Source organism: Taudactylus pleione, unplaced genomic scaffold, assembly GCF_031769625.1.
Source record: "Taudactylus pleione unplaced genomic scaffold, aTauple2 ptg000041l, whole genome shotgun sequence".
Lineage (NCBI taxonomy): Eukaryota > Metazoa > Chordata > Amphibia > Anura > Myobatrachidae > Taudactylus > Taudactylus pleione.
In genome coordinates, this window is record NW_028284443.1 from 30,077,398 (window position 1) to 30,103,653 (window position 26,256).

Genomic DNA, 26,256 nt, shown 5'->3' on the forward strand with positions numbered 1-26,256 from the left:
GCTTGATTGTAATTTTCTTTCAAGATCAAATCAATATTATTTTGATCCATTGTTGTGGGGCCCCTAAAAGGTGAGGGGCCCATAGGCTGGTTCCTACTCTGTCTATTTGGTAATCCGGCACTGCATGTGGTGTGTGCACCACGCCGTTTGTAGGAGTGAGGGAACTAGCAGGAGAGGTGCTGTTATATGTTTGAGATGTTATGGGTTTTGGAAAGCTGGTATCGGTTTGTGTCAATAGTGACACTACATTATTATTTAACTCACAGAGCTGTTGACTGATTTAAGGCTAAAACATATTCTTAACTGCACTGAGGTTTGTGTCTCATTAGCTGTGACTAGCCTGTTGAGGAGAGCTTTAGTGGCATAATGCAGGTATTTTCAGCACCTCATTTGATGGTTAATATTATTGTTTTGATGTGTTTGGGTTCCTAAAATTGTTTTTTTTTTTTTTATGAAATGCAGAAATCCATGCCAACATCTCCAGTACAGGATCCATTGAGGGGGTTGTGTATATGAAGGAACATATTCAGAGTGTTGTGCTTGAGTCGTTGAACTTACGTTATACATATAACTAGACTGGTCTAGACTCACCAATTGTTCTTTTTCTCTCAGTGCAAACAGGCTAAAAATATTAACATCCTGTAGGATAATAAAAAATTTAAGTGTTGCCTTATAATTACTATCTGTAATGCGTAGCACTCATATAAGACTATAAAAAAGACAGTTACATGTGTAAGTATATGCATACCTTTTACACAATTTTTTATTATACAATGATGATGTTTCTATCATACTGTAATAAAATAATGGCAAAGTAATCTGAACTTGGCTAAGAGTCTACAAACTTAACTTACTAAAGCAAGAAGCCTAAGACATGGCACTTCCAAGAATACACTGGTAGACTACCTCTCATGGCACATTATAACAACCATCACTATCCTTAGCAAACCACACATTATTTTGACATGATAAATAGTCAAGCAAATATTATGACACACACCAAATACAATTATCCACATTTGTTCTTAAAACACATTGTTAGTAGTGTTTTAAACACTAGACATAACAGAGGTGTATACATTACAATAAGGCATAATGACTCATATAAGGGCATAAGGATGGCATGTTACAAAACATGCAACTTGTACAATTTTAAATTCGTTTTTTTGCTACTTCCTCTTAAGTGGCACTGTCTGAGAGGACTACTGCTTCTTTATGGTCCTGTATCTTCCTCCAGGGCTTGTGGCAAGGACATAATTGGGATCTGGTTGGAACAGTTAAAAGAGAATCCATCTGTTATTTTCTTGAACATGTATACATTTGTGAGAGTTATGCTTGCAGCATTAAAGTACATTTTTAGTTACAATGCATTATTAATATTTGTATGATCACCATATACAGTTCGTCGGCCTTTCCTTATGTTTTGCACATGTATTAGTTACAAGAACATTATTATGTGTGCTGTAGGTTGTGTTTCTTAAAGCATTATGTACAAAAGCATGGCAAAAAAAGAACTTAATTGATATTAATTATAGTATTTTACACTCACCATCTCCTTTACATACAATCCCTACAAATATCTGAATTACTTTCTATAACCATTAATGTACAATATCCAATGATTCAAGCATGATTTAATCTCCTTATTTGAAACCTTGAAAACCAACACTGCTCATTTTACTCTGGCTACTTGTAATATAAAATAGTTATAGTCTGTGCTCAATCATAAACAGTGAATAGAAGCAGTTTTGTGGTTCCTGAGAGGACAGACTAACTATCCAGCTAAATATATTTATTTTATTTAAGAAGTGCATTCATTGGTATACGTTCATCATGTCAGGAATAACAATATTGACGCTGTGAGAATGATGACAGATGATTTTAGGATTAGAATTAGGGTTAGACTCCGGTGGGGTAAGGTTTAGGGTTGGTTAACAATTTAATGAAAAAATGCATTGTCGACATGCCGACTGTCAAAATTCACAATGCTAGGTCAGTGTCAACATTGTGAATGTTGACATTCAACATGTCAACATGCTGTCTATGTTGACATTCTGAATGTCGACTCTTTATACTATACCCCATTCATTTAATAATATTGCATAATTATTATAAATATTATCATCAGTGGCATCCATCTTGGGCAATTTGTTACTGGGAGAATTACATTTATTTGGATTACTTTCTGCTATGGCTTATTTATAAAACTAATTTATAAACTAATTTATAAAATGAGATTACCTCATTTTAGTTGAACAGGTAGTTAAGTGATTTTGCAGCATTTAGTTTATATTTAAACAACAATACTTTTCATTTGACGTTTTTTTTGCGTGTAGTCCGGACCTTATTGTTTTTTTTAGATCTCATAATAACAATAGCTGGTATACATTTAATATTTATGCTCATTTCAAGGAGGTTTATTGCCGACCATACAGTATACCCATGCTAATAGCACCCATAAAAAATAGGGTTAAACAATATCCCTAGTAGTCAATTATTTTGCATTATGAAGAATCCACTTTTATAGAAAAAAAAGATTTTCAGAAAAAAGCTACAACTTGCACACTTTTTTAATTTGAATTTATCAAACTTAATATTAATTATATCAGCCCACTTTCCACAAAATTTAGATATACAGTACTGTATTTCTGGCTTCAGTAAAGATGACAAAAAGTGGAGAATCTTAAAGATGGATCCATGTAACAATCATGTCCTTACTGACAAATACAAATTTAGCCATAATTATTCAAAAATATGAAAAAAAGATTGGCACCTATTTTACTTGCAAGACCACTAAAAAAAATGGTAATAAGTGGTCCATTTGCCATAAATGAAGCATGTGCAATTGTGTTGATTTTGCACAGGTCTTTTTTTAATTATTAAGAAAAATAACACTTTTCAAACCAGTAAGAATATGTATCTACTAAATAAACTATTTATGAGCTCCAACAAATGTATATTCAATTGAAAGCAAACACTGATTCTTTATATAGACACTTTACAGAATGCCTTAATGAAGATCCATTGTACTTCAGATTCTTTAACATTATGTCTCTGACATCAGAGGGGAGGCGGGGCAGGAATGATGATGTTCGTCCATGTAAGATGACGTTTTGCCTCTTTCTGAGTTCCGTTTTTTTGGAGGGAAAAATCCGAACTCCACGTGCAAACTCGAACCTATCCGAGCCTGCACATCCCTAATATATATATATATGTCAGCCACTCCCAGATTTGGGGTGCAGACCTGCACTCGCCATTCCCAGGCATGGGGTGCAAGTGACTTGTGACCACATTGCTTAAATAAATAAAAACAGAAAACTCAGCACTCGCCATTGTTAAATCACTCACCATAATACATAAATAATGGGGTTTTGGTTCATAAATTGATCAGTGCATTTAAGCCTGCAGCCCACTTTACAGGACCTCACTTCTCTGCAGGTCCTACACTATCTGTCATACTTATGGAAACATGGTAGCTGCTATCACAGAGTTTAAACTGAAAAAAATATTAACTGGTTTAAAGCTCACCTGCCAACTAATGGCTTTCAAAGGCAACACAGTCACCAAACATAGCTTCTATCATACTACCAAAAAGGCGGCTGACACAAGTTATTATAAATGAGCTTGCACAGGGGTGCATGAGAAAGCTATGATCACAAAAGGTTAATTAAAAATTAACCAAATAAACAAAGTCAGGAATCCACTGCACTCGCCACTCCCAGTGTTGGGGTGCAGACATGCATTCGCTATTTCCAGGCAAGGGGTGCAAGTGGCTTGTGACCACATTGCTTAAATAAATAAAAACAGAAAACTCAGCGCTCACCATTGTTAAATCACTCACAATAATATATAAATAAATAATGGAGTTTTGGTTCATGGACTGATCAATGCATTTAAGCCTGCAGCCCACATCACGGGACCCCACTTCTCTGCCGGTCCTACACTATCTGTCATACTTATTGAAACCTGGTAGCTGCTATCACAGAGTATAAACTGAAAAAAATGTTAACTGGTTTAAAGCTCACCTGCCAACTAATGGCTTTCAAAGGCAAGGCAGTCACCAAACATAACTTCTATCATACTACCAAAATATATACAGTCAGGTGCATAAATATTGGGACATTGACAGAATTTTCATATTTTGGCCTCTATTCACCACCACAATGGCTTTGAAATGAAACAAACAAGATGTGCTTTAACTGCAGACTTTAAGATTTAATTTGAGGGTAATTACATCCAAATCAGGTGAATGGTGTAGGAATTACAAAGGTTTCCATATGTGCCACCCGCTTTTTAAGGGGCCAAAAGTAATGGGACAAACTAAACAATACTAAATCTAACTTTCACTTTTTAATACTTTGTTGAAAATCCTTTGCAGTCAATTACAGCCTGAAGTCTGGAACGCATAGACATCACCAGACACTGGGTTTCATCCCTGGTGATGCTCTGCCAGGCCTCTACTGCAAATGTCTTCTGTTCCTGCTTGTTCTTGGGGCATTTTCCCTTCAGTTTTGTCTTCATCAAGTGAAATGCATGCTCAATCGGATTCATGTCAGGGGATTGACTTGGCCATTGCATAACATTCCACTTTTTTAGCCTTAACAAACTAATTGGTTGCTTTTGCAGTATGCTTCGGGTCATTGTCCATCTGCACTGTGAAGCACCGTCCAATGAGTTCTGAAGCATTTGACTGAATATGAGCATATAATATTGCCCGAAACACTTCAGAATTCATTCTGCTGCTTTTGTCAGCAGTCACATCATCAATAAATACAAGGGAACCAGTTCCATTGGCAGCCATAGATGCCCACGCCATGACACTATCACCACCATGCTTCACTGATGAGGTGGTATGTTTTGGATCATGAGCAGTTCCTTTCCTTCTCCATACTCTTCTCTTCCCATCACTCTGGTACAAGTTGATCTTTGTCTCATCTGTCCACAGGATGTTGTTCCAGAACTGTAATGGCTTTTTTAGATGTTGTTTGGCAAACTTTAATCTGGCCTTCCTGTTTTTGTGGCTCACCAATGGTTTGCATCTTGTGGTGAACCCTCTATATTCACTCTTGTGAAGTCTTCTCTTGATTGTTGACTTTGACACATATACACCTACCTCCTGGAGAGTGTTCTTGATTTGGCAAACTGTTGTGAAGGGGTTTTTCTTCACCAGGGAAATAATTGTTCTGTCATCCACCACAGTTGTTTTCCGTGGTCTTCCGGGTCTTTTGGTGTTGCTGAGCTCTCCGGTGTGTTCTTTCTTTTTAAGAATGTTCCAAACAGTTGATTTGGCCACACCTAATGTTTTTGCTATCTCTCTGATGGGTTTGTTTTGATTTTTCAGCCTAATGATGGCTTGCTTCACTGATAGTGACAGCTCTTTGGATCTCATATTGAGAGTCGACAGCAACTGTTTCCAAATGCAAATGTTACACCTAGAATCAACTCCAGACCTTTTACCTGCTTAATTGATAATGAAATAATGAGGGAATAGCCCACACCTGTCCATGAAATAGCTTTTGAGTTGATAGTCCCATTACTTTTGGCCCCTCAAAAAGTGGGAGGCACATATAGAAACCTTTGTAATTCCTATACCGTTCACCTGATTTGGATGTAATTACCCTCAAATTAAATCTGAAAGTCTGCAGTTAAAGCACATCTTGTTTGTTTCATTTCAAAGCCATTGTGGTGGTGAATAGAGGCCAAATATGAAAATTCTGTCAATGACCCAATATTTATGCACCTGACTGTATATATATATATATATATATATATATATATAGCTGAACAGAGATGGCGGCTGCCCGTGATCAGGAATAAACATACAAAACTGCAAATAACAGTGAATCAGCACTTCCCGTCCTGTTGCCTAAGCAACCGGTAAAACAGTACTGTAAAACAAACAACACATTAAAATGTAAAATGTAAGACAAAATGTAAATTAAATGTAAAATGTAAGACAAGCAATCTTTTCAAGCAGGAATATCAATACTTATGAATAGAGAATATATCTATGATTAACCCTATATTTATATCATTATTACACATATTGATATGAAAAAAATCACAAATCGTAATATCACTGTAAAAGAAGCATTGTAACCCTAAGGAATCATTCAATCCTCCTAGGGGTCAAAGTCAGAGGCAATTTAAAGAGCGCATGGCACTCCATAGGTCTGCCATTAGGGCAGCCTTGAACACAGGATTGAGTGACCAACAAGTGGCTAAGCATTGCCAGATCGCTAGCTGACTTTAGATCCAGAATTATAGATCACATCTCCCATAATATCAGGGCGGAGGGAGGCAAACAACTGCTTCAGGCTGAATCTCGCTGGATTTTCAGACTTGAAACTTTGACCCCTAGGGGATTGAATGATCCCTTAGGGCTACAATGCTTCCTTTAGAGTGATATTACGATTTGTGATTTTTTTTCATATCAATATGTGTAATTATGACATAAATATAGGGTTAATCATATATATATAAGTATTAATATCCCTGTTTAAAAAGATTACCTGTCTTACATTTTAATTAGGGGTGTGCACCGGCCACTTTTCGTGTTTTGTGTTTTGGTTTTGGATCTGGATCTTTCTTCGTGTTTTGGATCTGGATTGGTTTTGCCAAAACCACCCTTCCGTGTTCTGGGTTCTGGGTTTTGTGTTTTGAATCTGTATTTTTTTTTAAAAAAGCATAAAAACAGCTAAAATCACAGAATGTGTTGGTTTTTCTGCTCCTATGCTATTATTAACCTCAATAACCTTAATTTCCACTCATTTCTATTCTGAACACCTCACAATAGTGTTTTTATGTCCAAAAGGTTGCACCGAGGTAGCTGGATGACTATGCTAAGCGACACGAGTGGGCGGCACAAACACGTGGCCCATCTACGAGTGACACTGCAGTGGCAGACAGGTTGGCAGTTTGAGAAACTAGGCCCCAAACAGTACATAATGCAAAGAAAAAAAAGAGGTGCAAGATGGAATTGTCCTTGGGCCCTCCCACCCACTCTTATGTTGTATAAACAGGACATGCACACTTTAACAAACCAATCATTTCAGCGTCAGGGTCTGCCACACGACTGTGGCTGAAATGATTGGTTTGTTTGGCCCCCACAAAACAAGCTGGCAATTAATCTGTCCCTGCACAAACTGGCTCTACGGAGGCAAGATGTCGTCCTCATCCTCCTCATTCACCGATTCCTCACCCTCTTCAGTGTTGTGTACATCCTCATCCTCACAGAGTATTAATTCGTCCCCACTGGAATACACCACCACAGGTGCGGATGCAGGTGCGGCTACTGCCCGCACAATTCACAAAGACAGAAAAAAAAGAAGAATTTTTTATATTTTGTGGAGCGCACTTTGAGGGTTACACCACCCTTTAACAGACAGATGTACGCTTGTCGCTGCTGCTTTGAGGATGCAGGTGTGGCTACAGCCCACACAATTCACAAAGACAAAAAAAAAAGAATTTATTATATTTTGTGGAGCGCACTTTGAGGGTTACACCACCCTTTAACAGACAGACGCACGCTTTTCGCTGCTGCTTTGAGGATGCAGATGCGGCTACAGCCCACACAATTCACAAAGACAGAAAAAAAAGAAGAATTTTTTATTTTTTGTGGAGCGCACTTTTAGGGTTACAACACCCTTTAACAGACAGACGTATGCTTGTTGCTGCTGCTTTGAGGATGCAGGTGTGGCTAAAGCCCACACAATTCACAAAGACTGCGCTGCTCCTTTGTTGAGGCACGTGCAGCCACAGTGCACACTATTGACAAACACAGAAAATATTTTTTTATTTTGTTTGGAGTGCACTTTGGGGGTTACAGCACCCTTTAATGGTCAAGCAACCCGGCCCTTCACTCATGACACAGACGCACGCTTGGCGCTACTTTGTTGATGCACGTGCGGCTACTGCGCACACAATTCACAAACACAAAAAAAATATATATATATTTTTTTTTGGAGTGCACTTTGGGGGTTACAGCACCCTTTAATGGACAAGCCAGCCGGCCCTTTACTTATGGGACACAGGCGCACGCTTGGCGATACGTTGTTGATGCACGTGCGGCTACTGCGCACACAATTCACAAACAGAAAAAAAAATATATTATTTGGAGTGCACTTTGGGGGTTACAGCACCCTTTAGCGGATGAGCCGGCTGGCCCTTTACTTATGACACAGGCGCACGCTTGGCGCTACTTTGTTGATGCACGTGCGGCTACTGCGCACACAATTCACAAACACAGAGAAAAATAAAATATTATTTGGAGTGCACTTTGGGGGTTACAGCACCCTTTAACGGATGAGCCGGCTGGCCCTTTACTTATGACACAGGCGCATGCTTGGCGCTACTTTGTTGATGCACGTGCGGCTACTGCGCACACAATTCACAAACACAGAGAAAAATAAAATATTATTTGGAGTGCACTTTGGGGGTTACAGCACCCTTTAACAGATGAGCCGGCTGGCCCTTTACTTATGACACAGGTGCACGCTTGGCGCTACTTTGTTGATGCACGTGCGGCTTCTGCGCACACAATTCACAAACACAGACAAAATATATATTTTTTTGCACTTGGGGGGAGCACCCCTGATGGACAGAGCACCCCCTGGACAACACTACAGCTCCCCTTTAGGACTGGGACACTGCACAGGACTTTGGAGTGTACACAGCCCCTATGGACAACTGACTGCACAACACAGCCCAGCCAGCCCCTATGAACTTTGGAGGAGTGGACACATCCCCTATGGACAACAGCAGCACAGCACAACACAGCCAGCCCCTATGGACTTTGGAGGAGTGGACACAGACCCTATGGACAACAGCAGCACAGCACAACACAGCCAGCCCCTATGGACTTTGGAGGAGTGGACACAGCCCCTATGGACAACAGCAGCACAGCACAAGACAGCCAGCCCCTATGGACTTTGGAGGAGTGGACACAGCCCCTATGGACAACAGCAGCACAGCACAACACAGTCAGCCCCTATGGACTTTGGAGGAGTGAACACAGCCCCTATGGACAACAGCAGCACAGCACAACACAGCCAGCCCCTGTGGACTTTGGAGGAGTGGACACAGCCCCTATGGACAACAGCAGCGCAGCACAACACTACTCTGCACTACACTACACTACACTACACTACACAGCCCAGCCAGCCCTAACTCTCACCCTCCCTCTTCACTGTCCACAGCCGAGTGAGAAAATGACACCGACGCGGGTACCTTATATAGAATCCAAAACCCGCGAGACCCGGAAGGCGGGATGATGACGTTTTGCCTCGATTTCATATCCGAGTCAGGCGGGAAAAGTCGAGCATGACTCGGATCGGCCTCTGATTGGGGGGCTCGGTGGGGTTCGGATTTCAGAAATCCGAACCCGCTCACCCCTAATTTTAATGTGTTGTTTGTTTTACTGTACTGTTTTACCGGTTGCTATGGCAACAGGAGGGGAAGTGCTGATTCGCTGGCCTGGACGGCGCAGGTGTGTGATGTCCCTAGGGACGCGAAGCAATGGTTCTGGCACATGGGACCTGGTGAGGTCGGACGACTGCGTGGTTCAGGTAAGTTGAATTAAGCAATAAATGTTTGTATTCTTGGTATATATATATATATATATATATATATATGTTGTTTGCATGTACACATCTATACATAAATACATATATATATGCAAATACTCGTAGATACAAAAAATTAACCAATTTTAAAGAAAAGGGGTTCAAAATCTGCAAAGTTGTGATTCAAGGCCTGATTCATTACGGATCGCTATTGCGATTGCAGCTGCGATTACGCACGCAGTCCCACTGTGAAAATATGCTAATGAATGCTATCGCAATGCCGTCGCAGCCTAACATAAGGATGCCCAGTTTACCTTACACACATCCGTAGTACTTTGAAAAAGTCTGCAAAACCATTTGAAACATTGAGTACCATTGGAGCCTCACGCACACTTGCACAGGACACAGGGTGATTGCAGTGAAGCCTTCGCGCACACATCTGCATGCACAGGACGCAACAATCGTCCTATAGTGTGTGTAATTGCAGTTGCGATCGGTAATGAATCAGGCCATCAGTTTTTCCATTTGATATATGTGTTCAGTTGAGAATATTTAGTTTAATCATATAAATGATAGTATACTGTATGTGATATTAGCGAGAAAACTCCAACCGTATTAAATTGTTATGAAAGACATCGTTATTTTAAAGGAACAATGTTAAAAATACCTTTATTCTGCTAAATTGAATACAATTTGCTATGTTTGCAACTCTCCATATAGCAAAGGTATTTTGATAAGTACACCCCTTTTTAATGATAAATATTATATGAAGTGCATGTTAGAGAAAAAAAATACAGTCTATGAAAAATACAATGTTAAATACGACATATTGTCTTACGAACAATTTTGGCATTATTCTTGCCATCATAATTTTATCAATTCAGGTCTGACAGTAATTTATATTATTTTTTCTTCTTTTTTTTCTTAAGAAATAATGCTTTTTACCAGCAAGTTGATTAAAATTTTAATGGGCAATTTACTAAGAGGCACATCTTAAAGGATTAAGTTTAAAGAAACACCAAACGCTTCTTAAAATATCTTCCCTGCTCCACTTCCATTTCTGGAACGGCACCCTGCACCCAGGATCGCTGACGCGGTGCTGCCTGGAGCATCATATGGACGCTTGAGACATGGACACCGCAGTCCACTAGCGCAGCGCACAGTTGTCTTTCATGTCACTTCCTTGGTACTGTATGATGTGAAGCGTCGGGTGGCGTAGCTGGCACAGGGCACCATAATACCCAGTTACAGCGCTGATTATAATTATAAATATTCACTGACATGTTTGCTTAATGACACTATTTTATTTAGGAATAAAACAAACATTTTAAAATCCATTCATATTATCTGCATTATGTGTGTATTAATGTAACCATCTGTATTGAATGTAAACTAAATACCGATGAACATTTTACTTTGCCATAAACAAATTTGTATGCATTCCAACTGAATGCACTATTGTGGTCTAGGGCATAGAAAAAAAAAACATACTTTTTTTATTTTAAACGAGAAAACAACACATTCTTAAGCATTAAGTGAACTCATAAACTTTGTCCATTGAGCATGAACTATTATAATGATCCATTAAATTAAGTGCAGTTAAGTCAATGTGGTTTGTTTAAGCATAGTAAACCCTTATAGAAAAAAACAGGGAAGGGGCAAAGGATTTATACACCTAAAAGCAATTGCTAACGATTCACACAATGTGTCCATTCACTGTGCTGTCAAAGGCAGTGTTAGGTGTAATGTGCTATTATACTGCAGAGTTAATAAACTGCCTACACGTTAACCAGACTAATCATAAATTAATCTCACATCACAATGATGAATTTTGTCAGCTGACCTGTCACTGGAAATGTGTACACATGTAGTTAAGGCAAACGGTTTCTGCAAGAAAAATATACACATATCCACATTTATGGATATCTATTTCTTGCCCTGGTATGTGTAAACACAATTGGCTCACTTCATGAAGTCTCCTCTATCCTATTTCCTGTTGCATGAATACCCAATTCAGCAAGGAAAATGTAAGCCTGTATACAACTATGTGAACTGGAGACATGGAAAAGCCACAGTTACGTATAAGCAGTCAGCAAAGTGTGGAACCACTTACTATTAAAAAAATAATGGCACTGCAGCCAAAAGACAGCATAAACTGTGTGGGATGCTAACGGTCTAAGTACCAGCGCCGGAATCCCGACAGCTTTGGGATCCCGGCACCAGTATCCTGAACGCTGGCATCTTGGAGGTAAGTATCGAGGGTTAGGGGAGGGTTAGGTTTAGGGTTAGGGGTTAGGGGTTAGGGTTAGCAATAGTGGGAGGGTTAGGGTTAGGCACTAAGGGGGGAGGGTTAGGTTTAGGGTGCGGGGAGGGGGAGGTTAGGTTTAGGCACTGGGGGGAGATTAGGTTTAGGCACCGGGGAGGGAGAATTAAGGTTAGGGTGCAGGGAGGGGGAGGTTTAGTTAGGCACTGGGGGGGTGAGTTTGGGTTTAGGTACCGGGGAGGGAGGGTTAGGGTAGGGGTTAGGGTTACTTGTACTATACTTATCTACTGCGGTCAGGATCTTCACTGTCGGTATTCTGAACAGCGGCATCCTGACTGCCAGCATCTCATACCCAACCCATTGCCTCCAGAGTAGACGTCACCTATTTATCTAAATAAAAATACAGTAACAATATTTGTGTCAGTAGCATAAGTCACCCAGTGGTTTTATTATTCCATACTCCATTTCAGGGGTAGACAACCTGTGGCTCTCCCACTGTTGTAGAACTACACATCCCAGCATGCCCTACCACAGTTTTTGCGTGCCTTAACAACAAAAGTGTGACAGGGCATGCTGGCATGTGTAGTTCCACATTAGCTGGAAAGCCGCTGGCTGCCTACCCCTGCTCTGCAGTATCAAATTAATTAGAACTAAACACACAGACAACTGTATTGCCAATTAAAGAGATCACAGCCAAATGTATTGAATTAGAATTTAGTAATGAAGGGTGGCAAAAAAACAGTGTGAACATTGGCAACAGTCATATAAAGATATTTAAATACCCTGGATGCCAATCACCCCAGCGCAACCAGGATTGGGTGGTGCCATTGCCCCTTATTTGACATAGCACTGGCCCCTCTCTGAGATGTGTACTAAGGAGATCATTCAGAGCCGCTCGCTGCTGGCGGCCGCTCGCTCTGAATGTGGGCGTGTTTTTTTTTTTTGGTCTCCAGCTGCTCGCAAAGCTGTGGGTAACCACAAAACGGGGCGAACTGTCAATCAACATCGACAGCCGCCCCATCTTGTTATGAGCCCCATAGCGACTGAAGTTCAGTCACTCAGCGGGGCTCGCAGTGCGCCAACATCGGGCTGCTTGCGAGTGCACAGCGCTTGCGAGCGGCCCTGATTCAGCTCCCATGTCCTCCCCTGAGAAAATCCAGCTGTTCTCAAAGGGAGAGTGCCAGTCAGCTGTGAATGTGCTACAAGTGGCCACTGAGGAGCACTATTTAAGCAGTAGATACCACTCCAGGAGATTGTAATAAAACATAGTAGTTTATTTCGTTGCAGAAGCATATTTATATTTATACCACCGAGTAACATATAATTAGGTGAGTAAAAGCTGAAAAACAGCATTCAGAATTGAGGCAGCTTTGGGGTCCTATTTACCAAAAGAAATTTGCAGCACACTGCCCCCCCCAAAAAACACACATTTTGGAAATTTACAGTATCCCCTTAATGTATCTGTTAGATCAGAGCAGATATGGAAGATATCCATCGCAACTGCGGTATAGGTTTCTATCTGGTGTTAGCCATTGTAGCTTATGGGATACTTACCACAAAAAGTTGCCTAGAGAGGGATCCACGGGATCCCTATCCAGCAATGGCCATTCAGGCATGTGTGGTCTGCTGAACATGCATTCAAAGTAGCGAGAAGAGCACATGGACAAGAAAATAAAGTGATCACATCAGCCATCATTTTACTTTTACACATCACAAGGATGGGTTACAATCAGAGCCCCTGTCCCCAGATGTGTTTTATGATACATTACATTGACATTTTATTTCTTATTGCCACGATAAGTAGCAATAATAATAATTTATAATTATTGGTCTATAACTTGATAATTAATAAATATGCTGCTTGGTGAGCAGAGTGTACAGTATCTTATGTTTGGTATAAGCATCCAAACAATGGGGCAGATGTATTATCCTGTCATTTAAATTCTTTAACTGCATAGCCTTGCCTCGCCCTTTATCGAGACAAACTGGGGCCAATTACTGATGGGATATATGAAAAAAATATTTGCTGAATAGGGAGAGTGGTGACCATGATTCTGCACATGTGCCAGTCTAAACATACCAGCGGCACCCACTGTATTCATAGTAACATTGGAAAAAAAAATTTTATTATTTTTTTATGCACAATCCCTGGCTGCATATTCCAACAGCTAGGGACAGTGGTGTGTCTACTATAGCGAAAGCTGGATCTGTCGAAATAGAAAACTGGCGGAGCGGTAAGTGCCACTGACTACTCTTAAGTTACATTGCTGATCGCCGCCCTATCTAGAAATAGTGGAAACCATGGTGCTACTTCATCGCACATGATGACGTCACAGGTCTCATGAGATTCAGGCGACACGGAGCATCCACACTACAAGTGAGCTGTAAGCAAAGAGTGTGATTGGGATCCTGCTGCACCATTGTTGGCCCAGTGCCAGTATTACATTTGCGATAGCAAGGAAACACCACTACAATTGCAATGCAATCTCAGCACTACATAAGGACGCCCACTTTACCATACGCACATCCGTAATACTTAGCAGAATAGCGAAACCAATTGGTACAATCGAGTACCATCACAACCTCATGCACTGTTGCACAAGCCCCAACGTTACTCAGAAATTACTAACAGCCACGCACGCTATGAGACCTCACACTGCGTATGGCTTCGAAGTGTCTAATTTATGAAGCGGCGTGTGAATACAGTGGCACGCCTGCATTTCCCTGACCACCCCCCTGCCACCATCCACAATTGGCACTTCCTGTCAATCACTCTGTGTAGCAGTCCCGATCGTAATGGCCGGTTCGCGCTCTGCGATGTGTACGCATGCACAGAATGCAACAATTGCCCTATTGCGTAGTTGCGATTGATAATGAATCAGGCCCTATGTTTGTATGAAACTCAGGGCCGGATTAATAATGGAGCTACAGCTCCTTGCCCACCATCAGAATAGGCCCACACAGATCTGTGCTGTGTGCGCTAGACAGGATTTTTTTCCCCCTTCTACAGCCTGCCAGTGGCTGTCTGAGGCCCCGCCCCCCAGCTGTGCACCCCTCCTCCTTTCCCTCACCCGCGGCACTGGTGGCTCAAAAGCCTAAAGCAAAAACATGATGGCGGCGCATGGAGGGCTTTAGTTGCTACAGGTATATTTCTGTAAAAGTACTTTATTAATAAAATTTGTTACATTTTATTAATAAACCATAGTTTGCATTTTTTTTTTTAAAGAACAGGTGGTGTATGCTTCATATAATCAAAGAGGGGAGGGAGATTGAGATGATTGAATGCAGACATTTAGCTATGCTTCATTGTGCTAGCCACACCCCATGGCACAGACCACACCCCATGGCACAGACCACACCTGTGTGTGGTCGCACCCCCATATCAGTAATCACACCCCCTGCAGCAGCACGCAATAGGCCCTTCATAAATTTCAATTCCAGGCCCAAGAGGACCTTAATCTGGCAATGATTATACTGAATTTCCAGGATATGGTGTATTTACTACAGTGCATAATCTGGTACATTATACTGCATGAACTAACAGTATTTACTATGTACATTTATAAAGGAGCCCAGACCATGCACTGTAGTATCCATGTTGTCTTCAGGCTATGTCCTCTCTAATGTTTGGCCAAGCCTCTGTGTTGGCTGGGTACACCCCTTAAGCATGGTCCTTTCCTACTGAATTACCCTGATGGGCCCTTCATGTCTACAGGAATATTCCTTATAGAAAATATATAATAAAAAGTACTCATTATTTGTTTCAGTGCCACATGAAATTATAAATCTTCTTAATCCATCTTTTCATCATTTATGTTATGAGAAAGCGTTAGAAGATTCTAAATTATATAGCAGAGAAGAATACATATTTTTTTGTGAATAGTCACAAGTTTATTATTCAGTCAAAATGTTAGCTTCTGTTTAGCCAGCTTTTAGATTTTAGTGTCTTTCCCTTCAGAGCGATTGTATAAAGAATAAATCCATTTAGATTACCATGCACGCTAACCTGGGACTATTGAGAAGGTTAACTTTTTTTTCGGTAGAAGAATGCTGTATCTGTTTATAATTAAATGCTACTATTTAGTAGGCAGCACATTTGGAAGTAGACCATAAATAATTTACAGTTATACAACTTATCATTGTTTTCTGCTACACTGGTTTCATGAGGAATTGTTTTTTAAAATATGTTATTATTAGAATAAATTGCAGTTTATATAAGTGTGTGCAAATTAAATATATTAATGATAAATTTATTCTTATTTTTTCTATTATCTATAATTTAGGATTTAATCAGTCTTATAAATACATATAGAATATGTTTGTCAACTAAACACTTCAATTAGCACAAATTTTATTGCTCCATTTAATTTGTAATTATTATATTCTACATTATTTTCACTTAAAATTACTTTATCATTGAATAACTATATATTATTAACAAAATGGAACATTACATACGCCTTTTGATCAGTTGCTTAAAAAGGAATATTTTTTAAAATATATGTTAGTTCATTTATGAAAATGAATACATTTTAATTAAATGTGTGCATTAAACATAAATATCTAATTTTTTTAGTAATATTGCTATTTCATATGAAGATTTATGTGACCATTACAATGTACTGATATGATCCTTACGCTGGGCATATGCTATACAATAACCTGTCAGACATCTCTCCAAACTGACTGGTTGGAATAAACACCTGGTAATGTATGGTAGCAACTGACATTCGACCAAATGGTCTCAAACACTGAAAAATAGACTTAATTATTGAACGATTGTTCAAATTTGGTAAATTCATTTGATTTAACCAATTTGTCTTGACTACCATTTTTGTCTATTTTCCACAAATGGTCAACCAGATTTCATTCCAACCAGCTAAATTTGACAGATGACAGACAGATAATTGTATAGTGTATACCTAGCTTTAATGATACTTATCAAGTTTGTAATTAGCCTGCACACACTCCATTATCATGGAAGTCTGTGTAACACATTTAATATAAAATGGTTTATTAATTAGTTTAAATTACTGTATCATTGCCTTATGATGTAATTGGTGTATTTTATTATCCATTTGTTATTGTCACATTAAACTCATGGTTAATTATGTTTTTATGAACAATAGTTATTAGGGTAATCAATACAATTAATATATTATCACAATATATACAGGTTGAGTCTCCCATATGCAAATATTCCGAAATATGGAATATTCCGAAATACAGAATAATTTTGGCATGACTGAGATAATGATACCTTTGATTTTTGATAGTTCAATGTACACAAACTTTGTCTAAGGCACAAATTTTACAAAATATTGTATAAAATTACCTTCAGGCTGTGTGTATAAGGTGTATATGAATCATAAATGAATTTAATTTCTGTACATAAACTTTTCTTGAGCCGCAAAATTATTGAAAATATTGTATAAAATTACCTGCAGGCTGTGTGTATAAGGTGTATATAACACATAAATGCTTTCTGTGTGTATATTGGTGTCCCATTCCCAAGATATTTCATTATGATATGCAAATATTCCAAAATACGGAATATTCCGTTATCCAAAATACCCCTGGTCCCAAGCATTTTGGATATGGGAGACTCAACCTGTATGAACTTATCACTGCTCCTTAGGAGTGGGCAATGCCCCAGAAATACAGTGCATCCTCGTCTACCTATTACTTAAATTCTATGAATTGCAAACATTTAATATACCAGCTGCAGTTATAGTTTAGATCAGTGGTTCCAAAACATGGTCCTCAAAGCACCCTAACAGACCAGGTTTTAAGGCTATCCATGGCTGAGCAGAATTGATTAAATTGAAAATGACTGAGGTACTAATTAATTCACTTGTGCTCAATCATGGATATCCTTAAAACCTGGACTGTTAAGGTGTCTTGAAGACAGAGTTTGGGAACCACTGGTTTAAGTTATAATAGCTATTGTTGCATTGATACATATATTACATTTAAGATATGATGAGCTTTTCAAAAATAAATATTTGGTATATTGCTTTGTTATGAAATGCTTTTTAAACTGGTATATTCTCTCTTAAAAATTGTATATGCTCAATACTCTCTGTACATGCCTGCAAGGGAGGGCCAGCCATGGACTAAGATAGTGTGGTCATGGCCGCTTAGTTGTACCTAGGTTTCCAGTTTTTACAGTGATGCATGGCCATGTCCCCACACAGCTGGCCATGCTCCCTAGTATCAGGCTCGGAAAATCTCTGTTGGCCCTGTTTATCAGTGAAGGAAAGGTTACTCTGGTTATTAGTATAAAGAGCCATAAAAGCAGCATTTCTACAAACTTACATGCATGGCAACCCTAAAATAATATTCAAATAAGCTTCTCCAAAAGGCAGTGATGCCATCAGGGGGATATGGGGGGTACCTTTGCATGGAACCTGGACTAGCCACAGGGGGCCCACACACATGGCCATGATTCCCAGTGCATGGACTTGTCAGAAGAAGGGATTTCTCAAATTTAAGAATATAGACAATAAATAAATATATTCTGATGAACTATATTCTAATGAACTATATTCTGATGAACTAAGTGGAGGAGATTCTAGAATTTTGTATCAATGGGAAGAAGTATGAAGGTTAGAACAGAGAAACTATTTCACAAGATAAAAGGAACCTTAATGTTTTTTTCTGATTGGTGACTCTTTGTCCTCACTATCTTTAAACTCTTTTATGGGGTAGGGGAAATTCTACTTCTATTTAAAAAAAACCCTAAACACATTCACTTATCTTTGCATGTTTTTTGGATTCTCATTTGATTGTTCTAATTATCTGTAATGACTAGAACTCATTATGAAAGGTTTGTTGTGTAAAACTTAATGATTTACAAATGTAACTCTACTTTTTTACATTTTTTTTTAAGAGGGAACTGTACCAATTTACACATCAGCTGAAAAATGCTTACATTAAAAGAAAAACACTGTCTTGCTCCCTCAGAAGCATATTATTCACATATGAATGAAACATCAAATACATTATGTGTTATTGTACCTACAGTATGACTTTGACATTTATTTTCTTCCCTTACACATTCACAGTGCGCAGGGCATATTGTGGAATATTTTATTACTCAACAATACACTGAACAGAAATGATTAACAATAGTTACAAAGCTTGTTATCATGGAAGAAAAAGCCTCCATACATATCACATCACTTTTCTTATAACATGACTTTGCATGAGGTGTAGGAACATGCTGAGAACCACTGCCTTGATCTTGTATTCACCAGACTATGCACAGTTTCTGAATTCATTAATCTTTCTCTCTGATCACAACCTTATCACCTGCACACTTCCCTACATTACTTCAAGCTCATTGTTACTGCAGTCTACCAAGCCTCCTCATACCTGCAGAAATATTAACTCTATTATATTCAATATATTTCCAATTCTGCAACAACTGCTTTCACAAATTTCTACATTCACTTATCCTGAGATTTCTGTATCACATCTTAATAATAATAATAATAATAATAATTTTATTTATATAGCGCTTTTCTCACATAGGACTCAAATTCGCTTTGCAGACATCAGAAAACATGGTACATTGTACAAGGATTTGGTGTTGGAAAAAAATAGAAAACCACACCGAGATAATTAAAATCAACCTAAACCTAGAGAGCACAATAAGCATATTACAGGGTTGGTGCAGACATTTTGGGAAATAACTTCCATGGGTTATATATTCCACCCACAAAGGTACCAAATGAGGCAGCCGTCTTGGGCGCACTACGTAGGATTACCCTGGGTGGAATAGGTTACTCCTAGAAGAGATGACACAAAATGGGTGGTTGCAGCATCCTGATGCTAGGAGTTGGGTCCCAACATAATAGTCAGGTCCATGTATTTTTCATCCCATCCACGAGTGTACCAGGTGAGGCAGCCATGGTGGGTGCACTATGAAGGTTGCACTGTGGGTGATAAACCATACAAGGACCCAAGGAATATATGGGAAAACTGACACATGTGTGTCAGTATGATATACCCTTTGTGAATAGATCCACATGAAGTACATCCTGCCTATGGAGGATGCACTTCAGTGGATGTATAGCACACTAGTATATCATACAGTGGGGTGGAAGTACATTTTACAAAACAGGGAATAGTAAATACAGCAAACAGTGCTGCAGTTCGAGCATTAGATTTACGGGTGACTGAAACATTTGAAATATGAAATGCACTGAATTAATAGATCCACGTGTTTGTTCATCCTGCCCAAGAATGAACCATCCGAGGCAGCCATCTGGGGCGCACTGCGTAGGTTACATCTGGCAGGGTGTGCAAGTAGCGGAAGTCCAGGTGGATAAAAAAATTAAAAAGAATAAATGGTGACCATATTTTAAGTTAAAACCATGTTAAACGTAATCAGAAATGAAAAAATGATAGAGGGATCTGCAAAAAGCCATAGTCTCCTTCGCTCGAGTGTGTGGGTTTGTCGTATTCAGCAATTTGTGGAGTTTGATTTGGCTGCAGCATGGGACAGCAGCTGAACCCAGTCTCGGGTGAGTATAAATGAAGGTGAAGTGGTAGTATTCCTGTGTGTTCGTGAAATTGTTACATTTTGGTTAGAAAGCAGTCAAAAGTCCAAATCCAGTTCGAACTCCAGTTCTAACTCCATGCTTCAGATGACATGCTTCAGATGACATGCTTAAGATGCAGGCTACAGTGGCAGGCCAAGCCTGTGTGTGCAGGCTTTAAAATGAGTCCATTTTGCAGGAGATGCTGGGTCAGCTGGTTCAGTGGGAGGGAACGTTTGAGCAGTTTGTTCAACAAGCTAATTAATGGTGGGGGGAAGATGCAGCCTCACAGTTGGAACCCAGCCTCATGCTAATTGCACTATACAGGTCACTATCTTATCTGTGACTAATGCATAGCTGTATATACTCCAAATTAACCCCAGGGCTGTAGCTGAGGTCAGTCTTTATACAAACATACTTGCATTCCTCAGTGCAGTCCCCGTCTTTATAATATACAATGTTGCAATGTTATCCCTTATCTTGTGTCTCTGGTATACAATGGGAGAGCTGTATACCTTTGCATGGGGATGCGTTCTGTATCCCAGTAGTCTGGATGCCGAATGCCGAACTAGGCTAGGGGGAGGGCAAGGGTTAGGGAACAGGGAGGGGGAGGTTAGGTTCAGGCATGAGAGGGGAGGTTAAGGTTAGGCACCAAAGAGGGAGGGTTAGAGTAGGGAGAGAGAGAGAGAGAGAGAGAGGGTTAGCATACTGACCAACAAGTGTCATGATGCCAGAGACAGGATTCTGAAAGCTGGGATCCCGACTGCCGACATCACGACTGCTGACATCCTGTACCCAACCCCTACACATGTGTTCCAGGCACATTAACTGAAGGGGATCTATGCACAACTCTAATGCAAACTCTTCACTTCTCCTTCAGCGCTACTGTGCATGAGTGGTAGAGATTGCCAGGGAAAGATGCTAGGGATCCCTCTCCTGATACTTTTTGTGCTCATAAGACCATAGAAAACAGCAGTTAATGCCACCTTGAGATAGTATTAGCTACCGGGGCCAGTCTCCGGAATGCAGATATAGTCAGGGGATTCCATAAATCTGCAAATATCTCCTGAAAAGGGTGTTTTGGGGGGATAGACTTCAAATTTACTTTAATAAATAGGCATAATAGAAATGTAGGGGGGGACGACACCAAATGAATAATTGCCTCCGGGTGTCTGGGACGAACTTACGCCACTGACTGTGCTCATTTCAGTGTGACTGTTTTCGTCCTCATTTAACTCTGCAGTACTAGCTGCATCCACATGATTGCTTCAATTTTAGTTGATTACCTCCCTTAACAGCTGTGTTATAGATGGGTATGCACAATTTGATCAAAATGTCAGACTCAGTTGAAGGAAGACATGATTTTACAGCCTGTCAATCAGGAGAAAGCTGCACAAGAAGTTTAGGGTTTATAGGGCTTGTATTTTCTGTGGGGTTAGAGATACTGTAGATGCTGGATAAGAGGGAACAATGTTAGGTTAGTGCTAAAAGTTGGGCTTTTCTTTGAATATTATTGCCATCCTAACAAACAAACATGGCTTTATAGCTGACTACCTTGTGAGCATCATTTTGGAGGTGTCAGTTTCACAAATTGTGCTTAGTGAAACAAGACTATATTCCAACCCGATCAAGCAAACAAAAAGTATGTAGATGATGTTCAATTGGCTGTTGAAGGTTATATCTAGACAGTAAATACAAAGGGTGCAAGTAGCAACTGCTCAGAAGCAAACCACCTAGTTGACGAAAGCACAACTAACCTTTTAAAGAAAAGCACTGCAAGAAAAGAACTTACAAACCACTCCCACTTCTTGTGAAAATGATGAGGAAAGAGAGACTGCATACCGGTGTATCAAAGTCTCAATATTGAATGTGTTGGCAGTGCCAGTGCAGACAGGTAAGTTGAGTAAGCGGTCTCTAGGACCTAATAAGAAAAATGCACAGGGCTCCAATATGGTAATAATGATAAATAAATAACTGTGGTTAAAAAAGACACAATTTATTAATGGCTACTGTTCTGAACCATAAAAATATACTAGTATGAAATATTCCTAAATATTCATATGCATTCAAATAAATGTTGTGCCCACAATAGGTTAAAGTATAGTAAATATAATTGTCAGTAATGAATTCTAAAAATAACAGCACATTTCTGTATAGCCAGAATATCATACTTACAAATGCAATTGCACTTAAAATAATAATTCCTGCACTAATTTTAATAAAAATATTAACTTTATGCAAATTCTGGTATTGATGTTAAATTGGCAAATATATTTAAATTTGTTATATCTGCCACATGGATAAGACTCCATAGATTTTAGGGATCCAAGTTAGTAAGGCAGCATTAATCAAGAACCTGCCATATAAATTCCTGTGAGTTACTGCTTATTGCTAATATGTGTCAGCTGGTCCAATAGTGAGTCGGTGGAATATCCTCCTCATACAAACTTCTGGTATATGCCAAGTAGTGAGGACAGAAGGCACTGCTGAAGCTGATGTTTTCAGGTGCGGTATTCCGGCTTAAAGTTAATTTAAGATTAATCTATTAATTTGAAATAAATAACAGTAAATAATGTGAGCAGGATGTGCTCAATAGAGAGATAACTTACAGTACTATCTCTTGTGAATGTATTTTGTGTTGAGGCAGTGGCAGGCTTGGGAGATTATAATAGAACTGTTATGAGCTGCCACGCTGTTAACGACTCACACTGGCCACTCCATCCCGGCCATTGCTATGGGTAACTGAGACCACAATCAAAATAACTGGCAATGTTTGACATTCTATGGAATTTGCCCAGTTTAGGTAAAGGTTGGGTTGTGGTTATGAACAAAATTGCAGGATTTTCCATCAAAGATAATAGTTGTTAAATCAAATTGATATAAATCATAATTTAAAAGGAAATATTTGAACACCAAATTGTACAAAAGTCAAGAAGACCAACTATTTTTTTGGAAGGTGCCTAGGGTATATAAAGCAGGCGCCAGTTTACCTCTGTGCACTTCTGCTCCGTGACTAGTGAGGCTTGGTGTATACCTGCTGTAGGCTGTACATTGCTATTATGCTCTGCATTGTTTTGCCTGTCTCAACAAAGTGTGTCTATTCTGCATTCTATCCTGCATTCTTTCTTGCATTCTGTGGTTATGTATTTCTATTGGTATAGAGTTCTGCTTGCCTACACTGGGGCTAAGGTATTGAAGGAGATGGCTCAGCAGAGGAGGAGAGCATGCTGGACAAAGGAGTGGCTGCTGCAGAGGAATATTTGCTCTCACATGTCGTTGCTGATGGAGATTCAGGAAAACAATCTGGATGACTACCGCAACTTCCTGCGCATGGATAATGCCACCTTCCAGGAGTTTCTGCGTCTGGTGACTCCCTACATCCAGAGGCAGGTGTGGAGGGCCATCCTTGCAGAGGAGAGGCTGGTGGCTACCCTGAGGTTCTTTGCTACAGGAAGGTCCCTGGCTGTCCTGAAGTTTGGGTCCCTTCAACTTTTGGGCGTCATCATCCCTGAGACCTGCTAAGCTATTGTGAAAGTGCTGCAGTACCAGTTTTGCAAGGTAAGAAAAAACAAAAGGCTTTTATTTCTTGAGAAAGAAAAAAAAATGATTAAACTTTTTTTTAATGTCGAAAACATTTATAAGTTTGAAAACACTTTAAAACCATTTAATATTTTCTGCCAACATGGCTACATGTAATAAAAATGTTTTTTATGACAACAGTAGTAAATGTGCTGCCAACATGGCTGTATGTAATACAGCTATGAAAAGGCCTAATTTTTACAATTGATATGCATATATAATGTTAAAAGTCAATTATCAACAAGTTTTATCAGTCCCAATAGCTATGGTGCTCTGTCATATATGGTGGCTCTGACACTGATTTGAATAGGTCAAGAAACATGTGCCGTAAGTGCAAATTGTGGTCCCGGCCCCAGCAATGTGCCCTTACGTTATGTGTTAAATGACCATGTTCAATCAGTGTCAAAAGCAACATATATCATAGAGTAGCTATTGGGAAAGATAAAACTTGTTGTGCAACAACAGTAATAAAACATTTTTTCATAAATTATAAAAATCTGGAGTCTCTTCCTAAGACTCAAATAAGGCAGTGTAAATTGCCTGGGATGAGTAGGACAGGTAAGTTGGTGGGGGAGTATGATGTGATGGGGTTGGAGCCATCACAGAGGTGGGAGGGGCAGGTGGGTAGGGATGGGGATCAGCAATATAAGTGTGGGGAGACAGTTGGCGTTTTTTACCCCAGATGATGAGGTCGTAAAGCAGGCACTCAAATTCAATCTGGGTATCCGACTCCATTTGCCACATGGAGCTGCTTATGTGGGTAGCTAGATGGTCAAAGTGGTCAGCCTGCCTCAAGAAGTTGTTTGACTGGGTTGTCTGTATCTGGTTCCTTTCCTGCCGATGCCTTCTTTTGGGCTGTGGTGGTGGTGGTGGGCACCCTCTCACTTTCACCGATGAGGTCCAGAGTCCCCATCAACTCCAGTCTGGGGTGGGAGTTTGTTGAAAAAAAATAAACAAAAAATTAAAGATCATGTTTTAACCAATATTTTCATTCTCTCTAGTTCCCTACAACCGTGGAGGATTGGAAAACCATTGCTGTGAAATTCGAACGGCATTGGAATTTCCCTAACTGCGGGGGAGCCATCTATGGGAAACATTACCGCATAAGCACATCTGCTAATACCGGATCCTTCTATTATAGGTATAAGGGGTACTTCAAGATCGTTCTCAAGGTGGTGGTGAATGCAACTTATAAATTTCTGTTTGTTGATGTTGACAAGAATGGCCGTGCTTCGGATGGTGGGTCTTTCAAACAGACAGCATTCTACGAGAGGCTCACCTCCAAGAACCTTAACTTGTCGACTGTGGAGGAAACCAAGCATGGCCTAAATTTTGTATTTGTGGCCGACGAGGCTTTTGCACTACACGAACACATCATGAAGCTATAAGCGCAAAGGGGCCTGACCAACGAGAAGCGGATCTACAATCACAGGCTTTCCAGGGCATGTTGTATTGTGGAGAATGCCTTTGGAATCCACAGCAACCACTTCCGCATCTTCCACACCACCATAAACCTGCGTGCGGATAATATTGACTGGGTCGTCTTGGCGTGCTGTATCCGGCACAACTTTATCAGGTGCAAAACCACCCAACAGAGGACATCAGGCAGAGCTATGCCAGAAGACCCAGACCAGCCAGAGGAGATAGTTCAATTGTCATCTGTGGCAACACCTGAACTGCAATCAACGGGAACTGCAAGGGCAAAACAGGTAAGGGAGGAATACCTGGACTATTTTAATGGAGAGGGGGCAGTGCTATGGCAGGAGGACTGTCTTAGATAAAGTAAAGTGGACAACTGGGGACTGTAAAGCATGTGTTTCCTAAAAAATGTATAGCATGATGTGTATGCACTGTGTCTCTACTTACCAAACCTGCCTCGGATGTCTCACCGACATCTTCGGCTGCCTCCTCTTCTCCCTCTCATCCGGCTATGACAACAGACCCTCGCTGTGACTCTTGCTGCAGAACAAAGGAGATGAGACTGTAGTACCACAAGGTGGGTTGGTACACATCCTCGGCACCAGCTCCAGACCTTTTGGAGTTTTCGACCTTTTTATGCTCCTTCACAAAAACTGTGGGTACGTGCATTAGCATCATTATCATTCATGGACACTACACGATTTACACGATTTGTCGTTGCAATGTGTCGAAATTGGCCAAATTGTGCAAAATATCGTCTAGTGTGTAGGCACCTTTACTCTTAAAAAATCTTTTACATAAATGTTTTGTTTAAAACAGGCATAAGATATGTAATTTTGGCAATTTGCCAAAATTCAAACTGTTGGCCCACTAACAATATTTCCCA

General features: G+C 39.9%; 1 pseudogene; it reads left to right on the forward strand.

Moving 5' to 3' along the window:
* The first annotated feature begins 9,440 nt into the window (after positions 1-9,440).
* Positions 9,441-25,732, forward strand: LOC148538065 (uncharacterized; annotated as a pseudogene).
* The last annotated feature ends 524 nt before the right edge of the window (positions 25,733-26,256 follow it).